This window comes from Thermobia domestica, chromosome 17 (assembly GCF_964235325.1).
Source record: "Thermobia domestica chromosome 17, izTheDome1.hap1.1, whole genome shotgun sequence".
Taxonomy (NCBI): Eukaryota; Metazoa; Arthropoda; class Insecta; order Zygentoma; family Lepismatidae; genus Thermobia; species Thermobia domestica.
The window spans coordinates 165,062,183-165,089,822 of NC_137470.1; the positions used below are offsets into that span (position 1 = coordinate 165,062,183).

The following is a 27,640-nucleotide window of genomic DNA, read 5'->3' on the forward strand; positions in this document are numbered from 1 at the left end:
TTTCACTGGCACCTGCTCACTAGCGCGTATAGATTTATAATATAAAAGCAATTCCAACATGGTACTACATAAACCATTTTGTTTAAACATTTACGATTGAGTGTTCCAGAAGGGGGCTAGAAGTACGTAAAATTTACAGGAGAAAGGTAATAATTTAAGAAGTTTTCATTTCATTCCTATGAACAAACATAATTTAAATCTAACCTATTGTGTCTTTTAAAGCATAATTTTCCTGGAAGTGACGAAGAAAAGTGAAATTAACAGTTTCTTAAGGACTGTGTCGGAGCTGTAAATGCCCTGAGATATGAATGTTAGAATTACACATGAAAGCATAAAACTAGAATTGTCACCGTTAATAACCTGAACTTACCTGTTTCCACTACCCTTGCTTATTCACATACTCACAGTCCCTCACCTTTCCTACGGACCCTCGCCAGCTTCGCCCTGCCTCGAATCGGTTAGATAGCATTTGTGCTTTTTAGTGGCTACCTAGTTCAGGTTGATGTGTGCTTTCTGTACTGTCGTTATATAATGGTGAATCCCTCCAGACGTGAATCTGCATCAATGAATATGACTCCCTGTAATAAATAATTTATAAGGGCTTATTTGTCTAATTTCAGAGTTTATAACTCTAAGTATGGATACCTAAATTGCAATAGTACAAATCGAGATTTTTTTTTTTTTACATTTTATACAAGTAATCCCTAACTATCTAACCCAATGTAATCCATCTCTACATTATTAGAAAATCGTGAAAAAAGCTTACATTTTATGCAATTAATGTCCGATCCCCTTCCGTACCACAATAGAGAAAAATCTTTAAGGAGTTCCATTAATGGATGAAGATTGAGTTTAGGAGGGCTGAGAATAAATTAATCGTGTGGACATATAACAGAAGGTACAAAGCATAAAACACGAACCAACCTGTGCTAGGTGGTCACTAAAAAGCATGAGGTCTATCTAACTGATTCAGGCAGAAGCAGAGGAGGGCAAGGTACAAATCAATTACTTCATTCGCATATTATTTGTTTTATGTTAGTATATGGTAATATCTTGCATCCTTATAGTCTTTCAATATTCTCTAAAAATTATTTTAATGTTCAATGTTTATTTTTGCTATGTATGCTTGTATGAGGGATCTGTTTCATGACTCACTAAGAAGTGAGAAGCGTAGAGAGCGGAGGCGTGTATAGTACGTCCGCTCTACTGGTATACAGTTGCTGTCCGATGCCGACACACCGCGGGTGGTGTAAGATGTCACCAAACTCAGTATGGGGACTTATTTATGGCTGGTCGAAGGAAAGTCAGTGAGGGTGGCAGATCTGTTCTTGCCAAATTTTCCCTTTTGTGTTATTTCTAGAGGTCTTTTTCTTTTTTTTAAACTACATTAAAACATAATACCTCAGAATTTTGTATACGAAGAAACGGTTACAAAACTGCTAATATATAAAGAAGTGGTTAGCGATTGATAATAATAATTATTATTACTATTTAAGTATTACGTTTGTCCTACAGATTTCCTAAGTAAGTTTTAAATGAGCACATATGATTCTTTTATTAACTAGTGAATCCGTAATGACTTTAAGAAACAAGCAATTGGAATTCTGCAGACCAGGAAATAAACCTTCATAATTATAACAAAAGCACAATGACATGAATTCACGCAGCCAAATGCTACCGGCACTTTTTATTTTACATTTTTTTACTAGTTCCTAGAGTTTTTCCTAGTCCTGATTTAATTCTACGTCTTTCCTACACGGCTAATTAAGCGTAATTTATTGTTAGGATATATAGTATTAGACCAGTGTTGCTCCCGAGATGAGAAATATCTTTTAAATTCGAGACGAGATTAGAAAAATGACCATTCTCGTGTCATTTTCGAGACTAGAATCGAGACGAGACGATAAATTTCACGAGTTTGGCGGGCAACTCTAGTTTATCCCAGTCTTAGTTCTCAAATTTTGTTTTATTGATACATGAATCATAACATAAAATCGTAAGTTGATAGAATGATTGTACGAACACAGTGTAGAACATTTATCATTTTTTTTTTAAAGATACGCAAGTCTTACGCCATGTACTTCAATGATAAATATGGTTTGAGTGTTATAGCATTCCCTTCCTGAACCTCTCGTTACGCTGAAGGATTCTGGTAACTTCTAGATGAAATTAAGACAAAAGAATGTTGTTTCACAGTTGAAGCTATGTAATACTTCCAAACCATCCGAATACAATACTTAAAACTTCAAAGTAGTCGGCTATATCTACAACTACTGGATGTAATAGAGGAATAATATCAAAGAAAGAGCCTGTTCCTGAGTTCATATATATAAAACATTTCTCGCTATTACTATTTATGTTCTATGGCGAAATGTTGAAACCAAAATCGTTAATTTGGATCATTTCCAGTTTGAATAGAGGATTAAAGGAGAGTATAGAATCTATTCTTGAGCCGCTGAATAGATTGCAAAAGAAGTGCTTCTCAATATCTTTCCCAGTTCTTGCTCTATGAAAATCAGTATTGAAACAAGAAGTACTATAGATTGAACTACTTCCGGTTTCGATAGTGTTGCAGGTTATGATATATATATATATATATATATATATATATATATATATATATATATACACCGGACAAAAAATTAGTCACCCCTCAAGAATTCGTGAACAGCAGTAATTAATAGCGTGTAACACCCCCTCTGGCTTTGTTAACTGACTGGATTCGGTTTGGAAGCGAGTCCACAAGGTTTTGCAGGCATGTCACATCCAGTTGAAGCCACTCGTTCAGGATTTGATCGCGCAAATCCGCCAAACTGCGGGGATGCCGATTTCGGCGTTTTACCCGCTGTTCCAACATGTCCCACAGATTCTCGATGGGGTTCAAGTCTGGTGACTTTGCAGGCCAATCTCGATGGAAGAGGGTTCGGGAGTGTTCATCATTGTTCCAGCCCTATGAACTTTGCTGTTGTTGTCTTGAAAAATAGGAGTCTCCACAGCATACTCATTATGAAGATGTTGACTGAAAGGCAACACTTGCTCATCCAGAATGTTCAAATACACATGCTGGTTCATTGTAGTGGTGACCTCAGTAAGTGGGCCCAATTCATGATAAGAAAACCACCCCCAAAACATCACAGACCCACCTTCGACTTGAACATGCCCATGCACACATTCAGGATGAAAGGTTTCATGTGGCCTTCGGTGCACTCGATGCCGTGCGTCATTGGAATACAAGCTAAAACGTGATTCGTCAGACCACATTACCTTCCACCAATCAGCTACTGTCCTTGTTTGATGATTTCTCGCCCATTGAAGACGCGCAGCTTTATGTGCCTGTGTGAGCAATGGCCTCTTGCGAGGTGCCAGACTCCAAATGTTCAATGCATGCAGTTCCCGTCGTAATGTTCTTTCGCTAACAGGTTGGGATGGACCTGCATTCAGTGTCTGCAGCAATTCCTGTCGGGTTTGGAACCGATTTCCATTCACAATCCGAGAAACGCGTCTCCGGTCCCTTTCAGTCATGATCTTCTTCCGACCACAATTCTGACGCCGTGTTTCGTGGCCACGTGTATGACACCACTGCTTGTACACGCGCTGAAGAGTTCGCTGCGAAACACAAACAAATCCAGCAACTTCCATCACCGTATGGCCATGGGCAAGGCCAAACACGATTGCCCCTTTTTGCCACTCTGTTACATCGTTACTTTTACCCATTTTGACGGACACTGTCCACTTGCAACACACTTGTCTCACTGACTGAAGTTGCCTTATGGTTTCGTAGAGGCAGTGCGCGCACAGTTGTGCACGTGACTCGACTGCTGCGCCATCTGTACAGTCTTTACGATTCATCCCTCCTTCTGCACAAGGGTGACTAATTTTTTGTCCAGTGAGTGTATATATATATATATATATATATATATATATATATATATATACAGGGTGGTAGGTAACTCTATCGACAAACTTTGGGAGGTGATTCCTTATATGAAATGAAAGAAAGAAGTTCTGATAAACATAGGTCGAAGAACGTCTCCTTTCAGAGTTATGAACCGCCGAAAATTCGAAAAATCATGTTTCTAAACGCCCTGCCTTAGAAACTATTGGACCTATCCCAAGCGGTTTAAGGAATTACACAGGAACTAGTACGCGATCTATCTAAATTTCCATGTTTTAACATCCTCCGTTATCGGCGAAACGAACGCGCCATTAGTACTTAAAGGAGTATCCCTATACCTCAACTTCCTTTTTACAGTTCGTTTCGCCGATAACGGACCACGGTAAAACATGGATATTTAGATAAAGCACATACTAGTTCTTTGTAATTCCTTAAACTGCTTGGGATCGGTCCTATAGTTTCTAAGGCAGAGTGTTTCGAAACGTGAATTTTCGAATTTTCGGCGGCTCATAACTCTGAAAGGAGACGCTTTTCGTACCAAGTGTATTAGAACTTTTTTCTTTCATTTCATATAAGGAATCTCCTCTCAAAGTTTGTCGGTGGAGTTACCTACCACCCTGAATATATATATATATATACACCTGAGGCCGTGAATCGATTGCAAAATCCGCATCTCGATATCTCCTATTGTTTTGGCTGGGATAACTAACGACAGACGAACGGACGGACAAACCCGTTCTGTAAGACTTCTGACACTTATGCATAGCAATAGTTTGAAAATCTAAAAAATCAGGTCATAAATTTTGTATGTAAATTTACAAAATGAAACGAGACGAGGACATCTTTTTCGATAATCGAAACTAGAGAAAAAAATTCTTCGAGAAGAGAGACGAGATGTGACTTTCAAAATTTAAATAAGGAAACCCTATTTCTCGTGTCGACTCGTGAACACTACTATATCAGACGTATTTCTTATTATATTGGTAATAGTATTCGAACTGTGTTACACAATAGGCTTCAGTGTCATCAAAATTGGAGAGTGCGTCTATTACAGTACGTTCCTTAGGTTTTGCTACAGTCAATAGTTACTATTTATATAACGCTTATATTCTATTGCTATAGTATTTAATCAGTGTTCAAGGGAGACGTTTATGCTTATTGTCTATAGTTTCCAGGAAAATGTTTATTTTATCTGAGTTACGGGAAAGTAAAAGAAAAGTGTGTTGTGAATTTTTTAAAAATGACCGAGAAAAAGGAAGAAGGAAAAATAGTCACTGGCCATCCCTTTCTTGACAATTTGAAAAGAAATAAGGCAACGTCGTACAAGCATTGATCGATCGGTTTTGCCAACGAGAGAGTTGTCCGTTGATGTTATTTGAGTGCTGTTTTGTGGTTTTGGGGGGAAAGGGACCATGCCTTTAAGTTTCAGAAACTGTATAAGAGGATAGTGAACAGAGTATAAATAGCAGTGACGGATAAGAGTACCGAAGGTAGAGGCTTTTTGCAATCACTATACGGTTTACTAAAAACCATACACTATAGAAATATTAGGAGCAGTCTCAGTTTAGCGCATTCACTTCTTCCATCGACATTCCTAGTCTTACAGTCTTAGACAAAGTTCCTTAACCCTCTTCTTGACAATGTATCCTTTGGGATACATATTTTTTTGAACATTTTTCGTTCTTTGACTACCTATTTTGGCAATGTATCCTATGGGATACATTACATCACACCCTTGTCTAAATAAAACATGTAACTAAAATGTGCAATTATCTATTATTTTATAATGGCACGGAAGTCGCATCCAGTATTTTTTCTGAGCAACACAAGTCTCCTTGCCAAAAAAAAAGGGTTAAGGGAGGACTTGCATTACTAGATGTAGACTCACTTTAGGAAGGCTTACCGATTGTGGGTACAAATAGAGCGTGGTTACTTAAGCCATAAAGACTAAGCGCACAAAACTACAATCAATCTGTGGTACGAGACCATTAGAAACGAGAAAGGTACCTAAACAAACTCACAGTAGCGGGTCCGTAGGAAGCAGACGCGTCAGTGATGGTGGGTATACATATAGTTTGCTTTATCATAATCCTTGTTGTATATAAGTGGATCCAGGACACGAAGTACAAAAGGACACGTCAGTAAACATTAATACATCCAATTACAAAGCATAAAGTAAAATGTGGTAGTAAAAGTATTACTCAATTACAAACAATAATAATAGCAGCACAGATTACACCAAAAATGTGTAAGAGAGTAGGCGTTGCAAAGAGAGGCGGGCGTTTTTTTTTAACAAGGCAGTACATTCACAAGTTACAACATATGAACACAGACATTTTATGGCTTTTAGTTGAAATTTAATAGTATCTAACCTACAACGCGAGCCTTTCTATGAATGTCTTTTTTAAGCTATTGGGTCACGGAATACTGTGCTTATGTCACAGATGTATTATGGTATTGTAATATCTATGTTTCTTTTCGTCTTATCTCTGTCTTACATAAGTGTCTTGGCAGATACATGAGAAGCAATAAAAAGCTACAGAGTTTACCAGATTAGTGACGAATGTTTTGTATCCTCTTAAGGTTTTTCTTTTATGTTCACTACGAGTATTAATAAAGTCGTAACAGAATTTTCCTTCTTGAAAACTTTTTGTATAATCATTGAAACTGGTATATGTAAAACTATCTCTATTCATTTTGAAGCACAGTCCATTGCTTAGTAGCGTCAATTTAATAGATATTTCAACCAGGTTTATTTATTTATTTTTCCTTTGATGTTTCAAAAAATTTGATCTCAGTAATTCTGACTTTGTTATTTGAATATAGCTTTGAAGTTTTTTGAAATATATTTTTCCCACCGATGACTTTCTTTTCGTTTGAGTATGCCGAATCTGTGTGTATGCAAGGTGGTACGATAATACGCCGCCAAATTGAAGGAGGTGATAACAGATTTGAAATTAAGTTTAAAAAAAAAATCTAATGTATATGAGACGAAAGCGGCACCGTTTTCTACTGAGAGGCGTTCGAACACGGCGATCGCGCTGATGTGATGCAGAATATCTCGTGAACACGCAAAGATATCGGGTCAAAAGATTACACAGAAAATCGACCCTGACAAATGCTATCAGGTACCAATGGTAGCGGAGTAATAACAGTGCAACTGTAACCCTCACAAATGGGGAATATGTATGTGAATTCTCCGTATGTCTGCAGAAATCCCTATAATGCGGCGACCACTCCACTGTTACCGGGACGTCATTACATTTGAAGGGATCGACTTTCTATAAAATCTTTTGACCCGAAAGCGATATCTTTACGCATTCGGCATCATATCAGTTCTTTCGCAGCTTTTCGAACGTCTCTCATGTTAAAACGGTACCGCTTTCGACCCACGTTCATTAGACATGTTTTCATGTCTATTATCACCTCTTTCAGTTTGTCGGTGTATTATCGTACCACCCTGTATATAGGAGACTTATTTGCGGGAGAATTATTTGTGTCCGCATACCTGAAAATTATTTGGTTTCCTATAAATGACTAAGTTCAAGAAATTTCAATTCACAACAGCTTTCCATTATATACACGCAAATTAGTACATTCAAATAAAACGAAAGCTATCATTACAAAGAATTTCTTTCAAAGATCCAAAAATCAAATATGTGCTCAATCAACAATATCAAAAATTACTAAAAATCAACAGTATATATTCAGTAGAACCATTTAATACGAGTTAAATGGTATCGAGACTACTCTGAATTATCGAAAACTTCGATTATACGAAAAAGCAAAGTAAATTATTAGTTTATGTTTCACAGTTATCCTTTTAACGCTAAAGGAGACAGATAAGTCACGAAAGTGAATGAATCTAGGAAATAACCAATTGTATACATCAATTCCAATATAGTTGCCTGGAGGGCACGGTGTGCTTACTTCTGCTTACTTCTGTCCCTAGTTCGAGTAAGTTTGTGGTGGACAACATTGTGTTCGTGGGTTTTCTAGGTATAGTCCGGTTTCCTCCCAACTCAATCTCATTCCACTAATTCTTCCATCATTATTCAATTGCCTTAATCATCCCTCTCCCTTAGCCTAAAGGACAACGTGGGACGTTAAACTGAAAGATTTCATTTCATTTTCCCACTATAGTTGTGAATTTAATAATATAACGGGCACGACTGGACTAGGATTCGAGCACGGGTCTCCGTTTTACTATGCCGATACATTAAACAGTACGCTACCCAGACCGTTGCGTGAACAGCGATACATTCCATCATTCTTCAAGTCGGTGTTCCACCATTCAAAATTCATTTGCAAACAAACTAATTATTACAAGTAATTCATAAGTTCTTTTTCCCCTCTGTAGTATTCTCAAACTGTGCAGTGAATCTTTCGGAAAATTTTTAGATGAAAACTGTACTATTTTCTTCCTATTTCAACATCAACCTTATACGATTACTACACCTACTCATATTCTTTTATTCTGGAAAAAATATCTCTTATGATTTTGCCTCAATCTAGTCTCCGGAGTGACTTTAATTTAGTTCGTGTAGGAACAAACTGTTGCTATTTCTAGTGCTCATTCTTTTAAACAAAAACTCGGACTAGAACTTATTGTAATATAAAGCAAAACTGGAGGAAATACCTTTGATATTATCAGAAATCCACAGGAGTTGTCAAGAATGAACCGTGCTTAAATTACTATGCTAGACATATAGCTATCCATGTTTGTTAGAATATACTACAACGTAACAGTTAGGGTTGAAAATAGAATTTGAATTTAAGTTTATAGATGTTCATTGCCAATGAAGAGATATTCCATTTATTTTCGAAAACGATGTAAAGACTAAGAATACACTCATTAAGGGTGTCTTAGACTCTCTTAATTGGCTCTAATATAACGATTTCACTTCTGATGTAACAGGTATTTATTCGCCAATGATCTGCATCAAACAATTCCACATAACTGTTTTAGAGGCACCCTAATAATACAAGGGGCTTCCGATAAGTTATGTACCTAAACAGAAAGGAAGGGGCGAAGCATAGTGACGTCTGACACGCACGCGAAGACCACTATGGGGAACCCAGCTGCTCAATTTGAGGTCAATCAGATGAATGGAGTGGCCGTGACCAAAGTTTGTCTTACGCAGCGAACAATGGATTTCCATAAGTTAGAGCATCGCTTGGTCATCAAGTTTCTTATTAGTGACTATTTCCTCTTCCGAGACCTGGAAAAATACCTGCGGGGTTTTTCGTTGGACAACGAGGTCCAACAGGCTGTTTCCCAGTGGTTTGCAGGCCATGACAAAGACTATTTTTTCTAAGGGATATCTTCGCTGGCCAAGAATTGACGATGGTACATAGACCTCCATGGGGACTACATCGATAAACAGTGATGACCAGGTGAGCCTATCTGCATTTCTTCCTGTCTGGGTAGAGAACTTATTGGACGCTTCTCGTGACTCCACCTAACATCAATACTTAGTCTTCACTTATATATCTTAGCAGTTCCATTCTACTTGCTCTGTATAAAACACTACGACGTACTCTGATTTAACTCAGCTATAACCAATGTACAAACTATACACAAAGAATCATCACAACATCTGTAGAAATCCTCATCTACCTTTAGTTAATTAGCATTTCTGTCGTGTCTTTATAAACATATGAAAGTGTAAATGATCTCCACTCAACCATCGCACCATCTACTTGATTACATACTCAATCATCCACATCAAATTCGGACTATCAAGCTTTACACCTATTCAAAACAACTCACTCGTGAAGTACAATAAATAAATAAATAAAATAAAGCTCTAGAAACAACATCGCAATAAAATTTAATTGGTATTTCCTCAAGTGGCTAGCTCCCTTAAAAGATGCTCTTGTTAGGAAAATTTCCGAACATTTTTCCGAATTCATGAATCGTAACACGCATTTGCGGTATATTCCCACAACTAATTCATTTTGAAGATGATGACTTGCGAATCACAAACCTTTTTTTTTTTCTTTTTTAACAGTGGGCATGGCTGAACCTCGCCCGCTTCAATAAAGACATTTTCATTTCATTTCATTTCGTACCTACTAACTATATTTCAATGAAACCTGTCATATATATATATATATATATATATATATATATATATATATATATATATATATATATATATATATATATATCCTAGGACATGTAGTATTTTTCAGGATATCTATGTGCCTGTATCTGACTCTGGAGCCCCGACAGGGGCACTATAAATAAACGCTTTTTTACGAAAATTTTTGGAAATTTTCTCAAATTGCTTCCGAATTTATGAATTGTCACAGATTCGTTTGGTGTCACTCAAAACCTTGTATATTCTCAAGACAATGACGTACGAACCACGAACTAACAATATGCAGGAGCTTCTTACGTTTTTTTATTATTTCTAAATACTGCAATATATTTCGGAAGACCGTTTCTATTTTCGTACGTACTGTCCATACATCAGTGAAACTTTGAAAGAATATACTCGAAGATCTCCTTTACATCTTCATCTTTAATCTTCACATCTATTACACACATTTCAGTAATTCGAAAAATATCTCATGGTAAAGGAATGCGTAGCTTTTTGGGGGACCTTTCATGGAAGTACCTGTACTCTGGGACCTGCTTTCAGAATTTTGTGTTTGAGGGGAATGTGTGTGTTATGGTTTTGAAAGCCCGATCCATTCCAAAGATAATAATATACGAACCATGAATCTGAAGTAACTAGTGTAGCACCAGCACTTTTCTAAGCCTAAAATTTCCTTGAAAAACCTGAGATTTTAAATGGTTTTAAATGATTTTCAATGTGGACGCCTATTTTCCGTCCACATCCATATACTCGCAATCACACAATTTCCAACTGTTCACAGTAACTGAATTCTAAGACGCGATATGAACGAAACTGCAATTTGTAAGAGGACAGATCCTTCTGGTGTGTCTCAGATTATACGGAACATTGGATCTTTAAGACTACTTACTACGAGGGTCATATTGAAAGTCGTGAGCAACATTTTTTCCAGCTGCCCGTAGACACTGACGCACTCGTAGCCAGTGTCTCGTATCGATGGCCTCGCATCTGTTCCTTCAAAATACCGAAAAGATGGTAGTCGGAAAGTACCATGTCGGAGCTGTAGGGAGGATATGGAAGTGTTTTCCACCCAAATCTCCTTATATGCTCCATAGTGGCACGTGCAGAATGCGAACGTGCATTATCCTGTTGAAGGACGATCTTTCCAGTACGTTTACCACGCAAGGCACGACGGAGCTTCAAAAGTGTCTGCATGTACCGGGCAGAATTTATGATTTGTCCAGGCTCAAGAAAGTCAACCAGAATGCAACCCTGTGCATCCCAGAAAACGCTCCCCATAACTTTCCCTACCGATTGCACTGTCTTCGGTTTCTTCTTCGGTGGCGAATTCAAGTGGTGCCATTCCATACTCTGTCGTTTTGTTTCAGGTTCATAATGATGGAACCAGCTTTCATCTCCAGAACTCGTCAAAAAGTCATCACCTTCATGTCGAAATCTCTAAAGAAGGGTTTGGGCAATGGTTAGTTTCTGATGTTTGTGGTCCTCGGTTAATAAACGTGGGAGACAACGGACAGAAACCTTCCGTTAACGTGAACTGTGAATCATTTCTTGCACCGCACTATGTCCAACACCAAGTTTTGCATCACTTTCATTCACGTGATACGCCTATCTCCCCTAATCAGCTCATCAACCCTTACCTTGCTGCGTTTCGTGGAGGCAGTTCGAGGGCACACACTCGTGTTTCCATCTTTAAAATGTTTCACCCACCTCCTAACACCGCTGACACCCATGCACACATCTCCATAGGCACGCTGCAGTCTGCGGTGAATTTCAGAAGGAGATTCATCCTCTTCAACAAGGAATTCAATCACAGCACGCTGTCGAAACGAAACATCGCTGCCCGTCATTTTGGAAATCCTGCCTGTGGTCACCTGCTAGCAACAAACAGCGTCAACGTCTGGAAAGAAAGAAAGAAAGGTCTGTAAATCACTTACAACTAAAAATTACGGTTGTGAAAACATGTTGCTCACGACTTTCAGTATGCCCCTCGTATATATAAAATGTGTTGAGTAGTACATTCAATATTGAAAAAAAAAAAGAAAAGAAAAGAATGATGAAGATATAGCTTTCGTTTCCCATTCGACAGTTTCTAGCCTCAATTCTTGTGATCGGCCACCCTGATTGCTTCAGAACGTAATCTCTCTGGTAAGTATCGGATGTAGGCCGCAGATGCCATTTGAGCCTACATATTGTACAACCTTACTTACAATTAAGAATTAGTTCTGGGCGTCCAGTATCTATGGCCATGCTAGCCCGCCACGTATGAGGATGAAGTTCTTCGACAATCACACTATCCGAGGAAAGGGAAGCAAGGAAACGGCCTAGAACCTCATTCCCAGCATTTGCCTGATGGGAATGAGGAAAACCCACGAAAACTTCACTCAGGATGGTTGGCTTGAAAAAAGTTTTACACTTTTTCGACCGAGTGTTCCCTCCAGGAATCGAATCCGGGACCGCTCGCACCAAAGACGAGAGCGTTAGCGACTACGCTACGCGGGCACATTTCTACAACCTTACCACTTGCACGATACCATTTTCTACAAGGCCAACAATTTAATATAACAACTGCAGCATTTGCACATTACTATGGTACACGAGATTAAAGCGAGTTTCGACTATGTTCACCACATCCTCATTCAAACGCGTGTCCCACACGAAGAAAGAAAAAATAATATATATCGCATTAATATGTAATGTTAAAGGTGCATTCGAATGCGTTACAGCGGTCCATATTACACTTACTTGAAATTGTAGGTACATGTCTCCTTTAACGAATATGGCAGAACTTAAAACATTAAATTCTGAAACAGGTAATTCTAAACTCTTTTACGGAGTGCGCAGGAGTAACATTAATGCTACCTATAGTTTTAAGAAGTTTGGTTAACCAAAACTCCTTTGTATACAGGATGTTTCGAAACAACATCGACAACGTTTGGGAGGTGATGCCTGACACCAAGATAAGACAAAATGTATAGACTAACGTGGGTGCACAAATGCTTCCTTTAGGAGTTATAGGCTGCCGAAAACATAAATTTTAAAACTATGAGACCTACCGAAGCCGGATCCAGATTTCACTGTGGAACTAGTCTGTGCCCTATCCAAATATCGACGTTCCAGAATCCTGCGGTACTTCCACAACAATTTTTATAGAGGTAGTTAGTGAGCATTTCAAATTATATGCCCGCAACCTAACTCGCTCTATAAAAATTGTTGTGCGAGTACCTTAGGATTCTGAAACGTGTATTTTTGGATAAGGCACATACTAGTTCTTATGTGAAGTCTTGACTCGACTAGGGTAGATCCCCCAGTTTTGGAGCTATGGACCCTTAAAGTTCATTTTTTTCATGTTTTCGACAGCCTACAACTCTCAAGGGAAGCATTTGTGCACCCAGGTTGGTCTATACTTTTTGTCTTATCTTGGTGTCAGGAATCACCTCCCAAACGTTGTCGGCGTTGTTTCGAAACACCCTTATATACTCTGTCCGTATGTGCGTCCGTCCGGAAGACAAAAAAAATCAACAATTACTTGATGGATCACCATCAATTTTGGCCATACTGTAAGAGGATCAAAACTTACGAATCGAGTTCGTTCATCGCGAGGATATCAAACTGGAAATGCTAGAAACCAACTATTTCCAGGTTTTACGTTGATCATTACAGAGCAAAAACGGTAATAGAGCGAAAAGCGATTCCATGCAATCGACTAACATTTACAAGAATACATTCCATCTCCATCCTTAGCTCAGTACAAAAAATTCAAGAGAAACATCCGCTGCAACTTTCGATTTCAACATTGATCTACATAGAGCAAAAACTATGAGAGATAGGGAGAAGCAATTTTCGAAATCTATCTAGACTTCTAAGAATAGCTACTATCTTTTCTGTTAACTCCCTATTTAAACTGGAAGTGGCAGAAATCAACCACCTCCGTTTTAACGTTGATTGTTGCACAATAAAAATGGTAGCAGACAACGAGAAGCTATTTTCTGCAATCAATTAAGCGTCTCAAGAACATATTCCATTTCCACACTAATCTCTCTACTACAACCAAAGGTGGTAGAAACCTACTACCACTTCCGGTTTCGATATTAACTGAGACAAGATCACACGATACAAACCAAACTCCTTTGCGTGATGTACACGTCACATTGCTACTTGTTTTATTTTGTTCTTCGTTTGAGATACACATTTTTGAATGAGGATGTGGTGGACAAAATTGGAACTTAATTTATTCAAAGTGTTTCACAGCGATATAGGAGTGCTGCAGCAGAAAATTTGTCAACCTTTCATTCTCATTGATTTATGATTTTCTTTCTTTTTTGTTTTGTTTTGTTTTTGTTTTGGGATTATCTATTTTCGTCCTTCATTTGACTTTTCCATGAAAAATCATGGACACTATATACCGTAAGAGCTCAGCCAAACTCACCTGATCGGAATCAAATGTTGTTATCGTGATAGAATTTGATCTGCTATATAAATGTGTGAGATATTATGTTGTGCAAGCTTATGGTTTCCGAGTCATGGCCAGTCGAAGTTTGGGCCATATTTTCTATTAAAAAAAAAAAAAAAAAAAAAAAAAAAACACCGAATTCATACAATCATGATCAAGCTTGCAATACTTGTAGCCCTTTACACACAATATATATGTGTGTGAGATATTATGTTGTGCAGCCTTACAGTTCCCGAGTTATAGGCGGCCAAAATTTGTGACATATTTTCGAAAACAAAAGGCCATATACCGAATTCTCCCCATCGGGATCATACTTGGCATGCTGGTAGAAATTTACCTATTATAAAAACTTGTGAAATAATATTCTGTGGAGGTTTACGGGTCTCGAGTTATGGGTGGACAAAATTTGCGTCATATTTTCCAAAAACAAATACCATATATATGTAAATCATCCAATCACGATCAAATTTGGCATAATGGAAGACCCTGACCTGTAGTATAAGTGTATAAAATTTTATGTTGTGCAGGCCTTGAGTTCCCGAGTTATGGATAATCCAGCTTCTAAATTAATTCATTGGACATAATAAAAACATAAAAAATATCGCTAAATAGTAATTAATAGCCAGTCTCTGACAGAAAAGATGAAAAATGTCTAATGAAGGATTTTTTTCACGACTACTCATATTTCACTTGCATATTAATACGTCATATAAACTTTTCTCACCCCTTCTTAAACATGTTTATGGTCGAAAAGAAAACAAAAACGAAAATTAAACGACTTCTTTCAAGTGCAGAACTTACGTAGCACACGAACACTGTGTATAGTACACTTTTGAACAAAGTAGGTTTCTCACCAAGGCAGTTTTTATTATTACACATATCTTCGAATTGATAATATAACTTCCAATTATTTTTTTTAAAAAAATCACCAATAAAGCAGCAAACAGCACGTATACCTGTGTAAATGGATATAATGTGTAAGTCTAGTCAATGTATTGATGATATTAGCTAGGGTTGAAGAATGGAGAACGGTAGCTCAGTGATAATGCTCCCACACTCTCATTTCATTAATTAATATTTATTCTTTTATTATTTATCTATCTTCTTTAGCCTTCGAGGCATAATTGTGGTAACGGAAAACTGACAGATTTCATTTTTATTTTACAACTGAAGTCGTTCATGTTTCTCAACAACTTTAACATTTGTATTTAAAGGATTTTATGTCTTTTTTTTTTCTTTTTTTTAAGTTACTTATTATCGTAAATTTTTGAGACAAACAAATTTAACTAAAACCCACTTAAGGGTTCAGTTATAGCGAAATTTTCTTATTGCATCCCTCCCTTTTCCTCCTTCAAAGGGACGGAAAACGTAAAACAAACACATTGTTTTAAATAGAACGTGTATCAGGTGCAGATTTAAAATAGGTCGCCAAAAAATACTAATTCTGCTGTTAAAATGAGTATCTTCATGCCAAAGAGGACTGTATTAGATATTAATTTCCGACAACGCAGTATTTCGGCACAACGTAGTAAAGCTGTACTTTGTAGTTACGAGTGTAAAGTTTCTAATCTCAAACCATGACAACTGCTATAGCACGATTAAAATGAGTAAGGTATGTGAAAGAGGACTGTATTCCATATTTTCCGCCAGTGTGTAATTTCTGCATAGTGTAACGAATCTTTCTTTTATGTTTACAAGTGTAACGTTACTAATATGAAACACTACAAGTGCTATAGGAAATTGTATCACTACAGGAGCCACATTAAGATATTTGTAAATACAACGTACACGCGACAACTAACCTAGTCTATCCTACCTTAAACATAAACTTACCTACCTTACTAACCTAAAACCGTACTGCACTAACAGAACTTAACCTAAAACCATAAAACTAAAATAAAATTAATTTTTAATTTGATAGTCTCAATCTCCACGCAAAGATACTACAGGAAAGTGGACACACAGGAGATCCGGAATTCCCAGTACGTAAAGACAATGGCGTATTTAATACTTTTTTTTTTTCTGGGATAAGTGCTAAGCTCCTAGAATTTCATTATTTTTTGTAGCTCATTATCTTTTGTATATAAATGTTAAATACATTGTTTTTGCTACCAAAACTAATTTGCCTCTAAGTGAATGAGTAACATATCGCTTGACTTGGTATAAACACGCTGTTTTAAGAAGGATGAAGAATGATTCGAGATAGGAAAACTGGAAAAGGAAGGATAAAATTAGAAAATTTTCAAATAATCATATCCTAAGGCGTGGACTATATGAGCTGTTAGCGCAGCGCTAACAACGCGGAAAAGTGGACTTTTTTTTATTTTTTTATTTTATTATTATTATTATTATTATTATTATTATTATTATTATTATTATTATTATTATTATTATTATTATACGGACGTTAAACACACGACAGAGTGTGCACGGTATGCAATAATTGTGATGGTAATTCTCTACGATTTTTCACGATATTTATTTTTCCTCTTTCTTTTACTAAATTGTAATGCTACACCACTGAATATTTCTACCTTGTACACTTAACACACTAACGGCGCATTGTTAACGTGCCCAGACGCGTTGAATATTCTGAACTCTCGGTTAACATGCCATTGCTTCATGTTGAAAACGTTCGTATAGTTCGTCCAATGGTATAGAGATTGCCCCAATCGGCCGCCGTTAACGCTGCCTTTTTAACGCCACGTTTTTGGCGTCCGTATAATCCAGGTCTAAATAGATTACAAACAACGTGGTGTTCATGGTGCAGATGTTTCTTGTAACAACTGAGTTATGCAAGATTTTATTCTGCTTCCATTATAAAACAAAAAGACACGAATAAATAACCAGAAACAATAAAAACTCACCTCTGAGTAATTTCTTACAGGCAATTCTTCCTTAATATAGACTCGTCCGGAACGCTTTTTCACAAAACCTTGACAGCAACGCACGAAATCCAGTATTGTTTTTTTTTTTCTTTCTTTCTTTCTTTTCTGAGGAATAGATGCTGCAAGCGACTCAAGAAATATGTTTTTCTTTCCTGCCTACTAAATGCTGCTCCTATAACTTGTAGACTTGAGGTAGCCTCTTGTTTATTTCAATTTTAGTATGCTGAACACAATTTATAATTTTTTTTACCTAGTATCTGAAATTTAAAAAGAAACCCATTAAGTGACTTCGAATTTAATTTTAAATGCGAAAATCATATATACACTAAAGTTTACGAGAAGCACTTTATTATTATTATTCATTTTCCCCCTAATTCATCCCCCTGTTTAGTGGCTAGCGCGCGAGACATACGAGACCTGAGTTCGATTCCCGGTCGGATACCGATTCCACCTTAAACTGTAAGTCCACTTACCATATAGCCCCGGTGCTGGAAACGGTGATAAGCTCCAACCAATTTAGGATCTTGAATATTTTCAAAGAATATTTTCCCGATTCATGAAATGAAATCTTTAAGTTTTACGTACCACAGTTATGCCGGTTAGGCTAAAGGAGACCGTGATGATGAGAGATGGTGGAATGAAGAAAGTGGGAGGAAACGGGAGAACCTCGAGAAAACCCACGAGCACGGTGTTTGTTCACCACAAAGTCCACACGGCGCGAGCTGGGACCGAACTAGGGACCCCAAGCACCAAAGGTGAACGCTCTACCACTGAGCCACCGCGCTTTTCCCGCTTCATGTTCATGGCGATTTCTTTTTAAAGTTCCATTGAGGGCAGGACAACAGAACATTTCACCCATATTAACATACATTCATTCAGGTACTGTTGAGGTAAGTCATGCTCGTTGGCAAACACTAGCAAGTCTTGTTTGGACACATGTTATGATTAACACGCTTTCCCCTTTTCAGATAGGCTAAGAGATATTTCAATTGATTAAAAAAAATGTTGTAAACTTCTAAACTGTTGACTACCTATGAAATTGGAGTTCTTCCTACCAAAAATTGATTTTAGTGAATAAGTTTTAAAAAGAGGCAACGGCAATAATTCAGCAAAATATGACTTTATATGTCGTGACGGTAGAATGATGCACTAACCTCGAAATTAGGGGTGGGCCGAAAAAAACTTCATTTGGAATTTCGATTGGCCGGGTTGTGGAAAAGTTGCCTCGTGTTAGTGGTAGTCAACACACAAAATTTGGATTTTTTGGTCAACCCCTTCCTTTGCTTCATCGGACTTGAATATTTTATAGTTGCGGCTATGCAAACCGCACGACACCACGAAGAAAATTGTGCTGCACAGCTATAACCTTTGGTTCTTTTTCACACTGAAGCACTTTGAAGCTGAATATAAAACGCAAGATAAAAGTGAGATGCAATGCTGTTCCTATGTGGTTAAAAATTATAATCTATTAGACAAAAAAAATTATTTTTATGTTTCAATTCATGTTATTCATATATAGCGTGAAAAATATGTTGTCAACCTTACATTGCAGCTTTTTTCACGTATATCCTAAACAATTTATATTAGACCTGTTTATATTATAAAGAAAATTTTAAACAAGTAATCTAATATCAAGTAATTTTGAAATCGGCTGTGCTATAATAGAAAATATATTACCTACAATGCAGTACACGACTATAATAATAATACGTAAAACATTGTTTTATAACAAGTCGGAAACATTATAATTTTATGCACAGTCCAGCGGCCTGTGTGTTTCGGCGCTGGCCTGACCTGACAAAATGGTATTCAAAGATTTGAGTAATGATCAGCAATACCTATGGCACTAGTCAAGTGTAAGAACGACTCTGCCTTTTGGACATTTGTCGAGCCGTTTCAGAAGGTTTGTATCAGCCAGACCTTCTGAAGGAAAAGCCTGGACCAATTGTCATGTCCCGATGGTTGATGACAGCTTCTCGCATTCTCCGATTATATGTTTGCACTGAAGATTCCGAAGAAGCATTTCGTTGACTTGCACAGTATGTCAGCAAAGTATTTACACAAGTTTGGTTTGAAATAAAGCGAAATTCTTCTCTCTCTCACCAACGGAACGCGACACTTGTGACTACTCCCTCGATCTGCAACCTTTCTTCCAGAGGAATTAAGAATAATCCTGTATATTGTGATTAACTGCAGCGCTTACTTTGCCCATCCGGAAAACTTGTTCTTGGCAATGATCACCGACAGGAACCACAACCTCCATGTTTTAGGATGGAGAAGAATTAAAAAAGTATGGACAAAGAAAGAGATCAAGACTACGTGAATTTGTTCCGAAAGTAAACTAACGCAATTAAATATCATGAGATGATCGATTGTTTCTCAACGGATATCACCAAGCCACCATTAACAACAGAATTTTCTTCGAACCAGATAAAAGAAAATATTATAACGATGGCTAAACTTTCTGAGGAAATTAGAGGTTTTTCGTGCCATACGCAAGCGGTGGAGAGGATGATAAGACTACCTATGTAGTTACAGAAGCGTCAGCATTAGTGTGTGGAGCGGATCGAAGAGAAGGCTTTATTATGGAAAAAATTAGTGTCTCGAAGAAAAAATGCAAAAATTGAACTCCTAGCAGGACTATTAAATGTAAATGAGCCAAAAAAACGCAAGCAAGTGGGTGGACGGGTGAAACTCAATTTGCATCCTCGTGGTGGGTTCAGGGGAGTTTCAGAGTGTATGTACCAAGACGAGCTGAGAGATACAAGGGAAGGTTTATCAACAATTTTTCATGACCTATATTCATAATGTGTTTTGAAAACATCAATACAATTTCTTCGTCTAATTGATTATAATTTTTAAACACATAGGAACAATATTGCATCTCACTTTTATCTTGCGTTTTATATTCATCCTCAGAATGCTTCAGTGTGAAAAAGAACCAAAAATTATAGCTTGCAGCCCAATTTTCTTCGTAGTGTCGTCCGGGTTGCATAGCTGCAACTATAAAATATTCAAGTCCCATGAGGGAAAGGAAGGGGATGACCAAAAAAATCAAAATTTTCTGTGTAGACTACCACTAACACGAAGTAACTCTTCCGCAACCCGGCCAATCGAAAATTAAAACAAAAATGGCTGTGCAGCACATTTTTCTTCGTATTGTCATGCGAGTTGCATAGCCGCACCTATAAAAATATTCAAGTCCGATGACGCAAAGGAAGGGGCTGAGCAAAAAAATCCAAATTTTGTGTGTTGACTACCACTAACACGAGGCAACGTTTCCGCAACCCGGCCAATGGAAATTCCAAAGAAAGTTTTTTTCGGCCCACCCTATACATTCACTACAAAACTTCGTTATTTCAAATCCAAACAAAGTGAACGTATTAATAAAATATATTCTTATTACAATAAGAAAGAAAAAACAGTTGAAAATGTTCCAAGAGCATTGCCAGAACGAAATTAAAAAAAATTAATTCTTCTTATTAACTTCTACAAGCTTTATACCAATTGTTATATGTACTTTATTATTATACTCATTAAACAATTCTTGTAATATATCTATCCATTTATAATTTCTTTGAGTACTCAATGTTTTCCACATGTTTTGTTTAAGAGTTCTGTTTAAATGTTCTACGATATGTTGGTTTACGAAGACATGTGCTCAAAGTGGGGGGATCAAAATTGAAAAAATTGCAAAATATCATCTATGACTTACGGTTCTCGAGATATGGCTCCTTAAATCTTTCTAAATTCGAACTTTTTTGACCAATATCTGAAGAACGATGGCCAGCTGTCCAGTAGCCAGTTAGACAGTGGCCACCGGTTACTATTTTTAACCAAAATGTTCATCATCCTCTTAGGTATTGATCAACACCAATATCATCTCTCTATGACTTATGGTTCCCGAGAGATTGATCCTTAAATCTCCCAAAACCGGCCATTTTTTGGCCAATATCTCGGGAATGGTAAGGGTGACGCGAAAAATTCCATCACTTTCTCAAATAGTTGTTGATGTTCTATCGAATGGAGGGCTCAAAATTAAAAAAAAAAAAAAAAAAAAATCGCAAATAACAGACAGATAGAGACACATACATAGAGAATTCAGTAACGAACTTTTTAAGTTCGTTGAAAAAGAAAAGCAAACGTTCTATATTCAGTTATGATCGACATTTCAACATTATTTTCTCCAAGTGTTCAATCTATTACACTCTCTATTTCAATTTTCTCTACTTCGTTCGGTTTCAAATAAAAGCTTTCAGAAGAAACGCTTAACACACCATTAGTGGTTCTGAAAATTTTAACACGGTACAAAAGTTACTTCAGTAATCGCTGGGTTCATCAGGTATCTATCAATCCTAATTTACCTGCCAAAACAATTACATTCCGATGATGAAAAGGAACACACATAATAAAACCATATATGTGACAGCAAATGCACAAATGATCTTACAGGGTTACTAAAGATATCTTAGCTTTAATTTCCCTGACTTCAATATTAATTTTCCCCATATTTTTTTGTCCCTTTATATATGACCATCTTTCTAAGTTACTTTTAAAATTAGAATTTAATTTTTAGTTACAAAATAAGAAGTATAAGCCTTACAACAAATGTTATATCGTATTTTAGTATTCTTTTGACAATTTCTCTTGTTTTAATTCCACCTGCTTCGTGAACTACAACAGTATATGTAGTTTACGTATACTGACTGCACGGAATTACAACTGAATGTTCTGATATATATACAACTCGACTGATACAAACTATACTTTTCATTCAGCAAATATTCTTGAAAAATGTTTAACAAAGTAATACATATACCCACATTAACGCTGTATAAAATTAAATCATATGCATACATACAAACGTCAGATATTTTAATAATTAAAACTTTGAAATAACCACTTACAATAATCATATAATACTTGTAGTTGTGTAGTGTTCTAATCCATCTACATTAGAAACTTAACAAAAAAAAAAAAAAAAGTCAAAAACATAGCCACACGATACATGGGGACCAAAAGTAGGTATACATCCCTGCATTGATCAAGTATAACATTCTAGCTTATGTGTTTATTTGTTTCGGTTTTTCGGGCTTAAGGTATAAGTAAAAAAGACATTAAGAACAAATAATAAAGAATCTAGATCAACTTGTGTGACAACAATAAGAAATGATATGAAATAAAGTGAGCAGATCAGTATGGGACTGTATATCTACTTTTAGGCCAACCTATATAATAATCGTACATTCATGTATACACAAAGGTCGTAAGATGCATATTTGGTAAATTTCTCTGACTTTCCCTGACCTATTGTCATTTCCCTGATATTCCCGGTCTGTAGAAAGCCTGTCTTATACCATCTTTTAACCCTTTTAAATTATAGCTTTTTTTTTTTCTTTAAGCTAAATTATAGACCCTTTCAGTCAACCAGCTACAGTATCATCTCTATTTATCCCAGGATCATGATTCGTACCTCAGTCTCTTCAGAATAGAACAGCCTTTCAAACAGTATCATCAACATTTCCCTACCATGTAACTGAGGTGGAAAATTGTGGGTGAAATCGGGTTTTTCTTTATAAAAAAATAAAAAAAATAAAAAAAAAAAACTTGAACGTCTCTGGACCCCCTATGTTAACGTACAGATCTCAAAATCAACTGAAAAATACTAAGGGGTGTATTAAATTTCAAGTTTCTATTTTGAAGTAAGGGCGGGAAAAATTATTTACCAATGAGCTAAGAACATCCCCACAATGCCCCAGATGACTCCAAAAGACTCGGATGTAATATAAAAATTTCCTGAGACATCCCTATTTATCCTTGGTTTATGTTTGTACCTCATTCTCTTCAGAACAGAATAGCCTTTCAAGCGGCACGACTCACATGAGCCTATCATGTCCCTAAGGAGGGAAATATTGAAGGAAATAAGGATTTTGGATGAAAAACACCCTTTTTCTAAGTTTCGACCCCTCTGGAACGCCCTGTGTCTACGCACAGATCTCAAAATCACCTGAAAAATACTTAAGATCTGCATGCAATGCCTGTACGAAATTTCAATCTTCTACGTGCAAAGTAAGGGCGGGAATTTTCCTTAAAACAAAATCTATTTTTATTAAGTTCAGGCATAACAAAATAAGAACATCAGATGAAAGAAGAAACATGTACTTACTTTACTGCGTGTGCAGCACCTCACAGCAAGTCCCGTCGTTTACACACACACACACAAGTGCATCTCCAGCACTTGAAGGTGGTTCTCATCTCCTGTTGTCCTCTCTTGTAACAGGGTTTGCAATTACGCTGATTTCCTGTTTACACAATCGCATCCTCCGCAGCATCAGGGAGATTTCTTCTAGATGTGATAGGTACATGCGATTGCGATTGTATATGGCTTCCTAAATTCCACAAGCTACTCCAGTAAAGTTTTACGTAACTTACCATGAAAATTTCCCTTCTCTCTCCTCGCACTGCTTATGGCAAAGCAATTGACAACCGCAACGTCGAGCAAGTGCAAAAAGTTTGGTTGTCCATGTTTTCCTCTTCATGCCATACGTCGTTTCAATTTGATCCACTGTGTCGATATATCCCATACACCGATTATAGTACAAGACTATCTGAGGTTTGTGGCAGTTGCCATGCTGATCACGAAAATTCCCAGTTCCCGATGGAACATGAATATTGGATAATATGTACAACTCTGTCTTATCCTTCCAGCGCATGGCTGTCAGTGAACCCTTTTCGAAAGATAGAATGTTACCTCTCTGTAGTTTTAATTGCTTCGGACCAAAGTATTGCTTGGAGTAGCTTAGTTTAGTAATCCATCTCTATTAGAAAATGAAAGAAAACATTGAATTAGTCAAAAACAGCCACATGATATAATACTCGTACATTTATATTATATATATACAGGTCGTAAAATACATATTTGGTAAATTTCCATGATTTTCTCTGACCTAATATCATTTTCCTGACTTTCCAGGTCTGTAGAAAGCCTGCCTTATACCGTCTTTTAAAATAACTAACTACAAAAACATACATTTAAAAATTTTCATTATCGATACAAAAACGTTTTAATTCGAACAAGCAAATCAACATTATATTATGACGTGGGCACCGCTGTGGCAGAGTCATCTTCAACCGTTGCCATCAAATTCGAAAGAAACAATCACATAAAGTATTTGCAGTAAAAAACAATAGATGTCACATGATACCTCTGTTTATACAGTGCACAAAGGTACCTCAGTATAATTCCTCAATCTGTTCCAAATTCTTGAACTTATAAGAAATAGGACATATGCCAAAGAATTCTTCCTATAATGATTGAAGAGAAAAATAATAAATTGTTCCTATGAATAAAAAAACTATTGGTATTGGCATATTATACATTAATGGGTTTTATAAAATACATTTAAACACTATTAATGGTAAAATCATACAAAAATACAAAAACAATTAGCCGAAATAAATGGGAGTTTGACCTCACTTTACCTTGCTGAGAACAGTTGAGTACTTCTCTGCACGTTCTCTATGGATGTATGCAAGGGCGGATCTAAGGGGGGGGGGCTAAGGGGCTATAGCCCCCCCCCCTTGACGCTCAGGTGTACACTGGATAAAATGGGCTTCAATTCTGTTTTGCACTGGATAAAACGGCAAATTATGGTTTAGCCCCTCCCTTGATCATATCCTGGATCCGCCACTGGATGTATGTATTAAATGCGGTATTTATTCCATGGTAGTGATGCTCTTAGGCTGCCTGGATTTGTCTCAAGAAAGGTAAATAAGAATAGTGCGCAGTGTTGTGACTGATTTTGACTCAACACAAGCTTATAGCACACGAGTCGTATTCCAAAGAAAAGTCATATACCAAACAAATTTTTCATTTCCAAACGGGATGTATACCAAGTTCAGTGGCGAAGCTACGGGAGGGCCAAGGGGGGCCAGGTCCTCTTGCTCAAATTTTTGGCCCCCCTAGTGGCCCCCCCTACACAGTGATATTGCTATAGGTCGACAAACGGTGAGTGGGCCGTTGCTACAAGTGAAACTACTACCAAAACGTCTCTCGTCAACAGAATTACCAACTGCAGAATACTGTATGTTGCAATAGTCTGTGTTCCGAATAAAATATCTTTACTCGTTTTTGCTTGTAGTTCAGCAAGATCTAATTCACTGAAATCTGTGGGGTGCATATGCCTAACCACTTGAACATTCCTTTTAACCTCTGTCCTTTATCTAGTTATATCCTTTGTTTTGGACAAAGAACCAGAAAGAAAAATCAAATCAGTCGGCATTCTCTTTCCTTCAATGTTGAAAGTCATACTAAAATATGAAATGCTTATTTACAAATAGCATACACTGCAGAAAAACATTATACTTGCGTTGGACGAAAGAAGTTTTCGTACATTACTTATTTTAATTTGTACACGAAGTTATTAATTCCCATTGATTATGGCGACATAGAACAAATGCATAGTATCCATTAAAAAATTTGGCATTATTATTATTTTCAAAGCATCTTAATATCGAGCCGTCTTGTTTAATTAACAATAAAAGAAGAGAGCAGTAGTTTTTATTACTTGTGAAATAATCATTCTCTCTGTTCTTTGCATACCGATCGTTTGAGAAAAATTAGATGCTGAATACTACGAACAAGTACTATTTGCTACCGATACTAGTTCTCCCGCTCGATTACCTTCTAGCCTTGTCTTTAGTACATCTAGTTTTCTAACGCTCTTGGCCATTAGCAATTCTGTAGAAACCTTCTGGTACAGTCACGAACATAAATAAATGGAGGTTAGAGCCATTATTTCTTATGGCTCAAACTTCCATTTATTTATGTTCGTGATTGTACGATGTTAACAAACGATAGTAGCGGCCTCTAGGAAAACGGAGTCAGCGCTTGATGGACCGATATTACTAACTAAAGCCTGGGGAAATGTAATAAAATTCAGTGATTCTTTGTAAATAAATCGTTCAGAAGTATTTTTCTTTAAAAATTTCAACTGTAGTTTAATCCCTAAAATGCTGCTTCATACAGAAATTCTAAAGTTTATCACAGAGCCAGTGTTACAATCTGCTGATTACTAACCATGAGGTAAAATACTGAGGTGATACAAGTTGGTCGCGGCAGTAATGTTATTTTGTGTAAAAGCGGTAGTTACTCCCGTGACCAGTTTGTGTCATCCCGTTAACATATCTGATATTTAGTAATCAGAGATATATCAGGAATTTATGGAACTGGTCTCTAAAGACTCCATTCAGTAAGTTCACTCACTGAATATCAAATTTTATCGCAGATTTATAGTTGTTCTTCGTCAAAATATGCTCAATCATTTCGGAGAAAATTACATTGTAGGAATTATGCAGAACAGTAAATCAGTGGTGACTTGAATTTTGAACAGGATATAAGCCTACTAGTTAATGCTGTGCATTCATATCCAATCTCAAAACTAACAATATTTAGCATCGACTACAGGATAGTAGCGTTAAGTTACTTCAATTACATTTGAATTTACTTTAAGGCTTTGAAACATCCGAGACTCAGAAAATAGAAATGAGGGAAATGAGTCAATTGGGCCATAAACATTTCGCTAGTGAACTAAGGGAGAACCTTGGTAAACTCCTAAGTCGAAATATTTGCCCACGAGGGATCGATCACATCATCTTCCGAATCTGAAGTCATTGTTCTACCGCTAAGCTCAAATGCACATCAGTGTTGCCACAGTCTTACCTCTGTAGTGGGCTGAAAAATAGTACCAAATTGAAACAAAAAGGGCTGAATTCATTATTTTATATCAATGTAATACATGGCTTTATGACACGAAACTAAAAGAAATAAAGTTCTAGAACACCCCACCCCCCTCCAAGAGTCAAAATCAAGGAAGTACTCTTTTCAAAAAATATTTTTTAGAAACATCCAAATAAGAGGACCCCGAACAACCGTGGAAGCAGATGAAACTTTTCTCGCATGTAGGGAGTATAACAGAGGCCGCGAATTAAAAGGGAAACAGTTACCATCTTTGGTATGTATTATAAGGAAACCAAACGCGCCTCTATTTCAAAGTGACCAATAAACCAAAACGGTATTATGGTCATATATGAATATATATAACGAGGAACAAGTCAATCATCTCCGAGTTCGTGTGTTAAAATATAAATTATTGCACCTTATTCTTGGTTATTTCATGACCGAAGGAGGATAATAGTACTGACACTTTTGAAAATGTGACAAGTATTTGCTAAATAGTGCTGAATTGGGTAGAATTGTACCAACTTTTTCACAAAAGGGGCTGAAAATGCCAGCGTGGTA

General features: G+C 36.9%; 1 protein-coding gene across 8 annotated transcripts in view; it reads right to left on the minus strand.

Annotated features, from left to right (window-relative positions):
- LOC145674466 (clavesin-2-like) overlaps window positions 1–27,640 on the minus strand; it is a 396,132-nt gene that overhangs the window by 310,673 nt on the left and 57,819 nt on the right. For 4 of the 8 annotated variants that reach the window (XM_081744555.1, XM_081744556.1, XM_081744559.1 and 1 more), the window contains 3 exons: window positions 23,507–24,158; window positions 17,320–17,597; window positions 416–578 (listed from right to left, as the gene is read on the minus strand). The gene's annotated coding sequence lies outside the window, so the exon portion shown is untranslated. Of the gene's footprint in view, window positions 1–370; window positions 579–17,319; window positions 17,598–23,506; window positions 24,159–27,640 lie in introns of all 8 variants that reach the window. The other 4 variants (XM_081744560.1, XM_081744561.1, XM_081744562.1 and 1 more) reach the window with 4 other exon arrangements.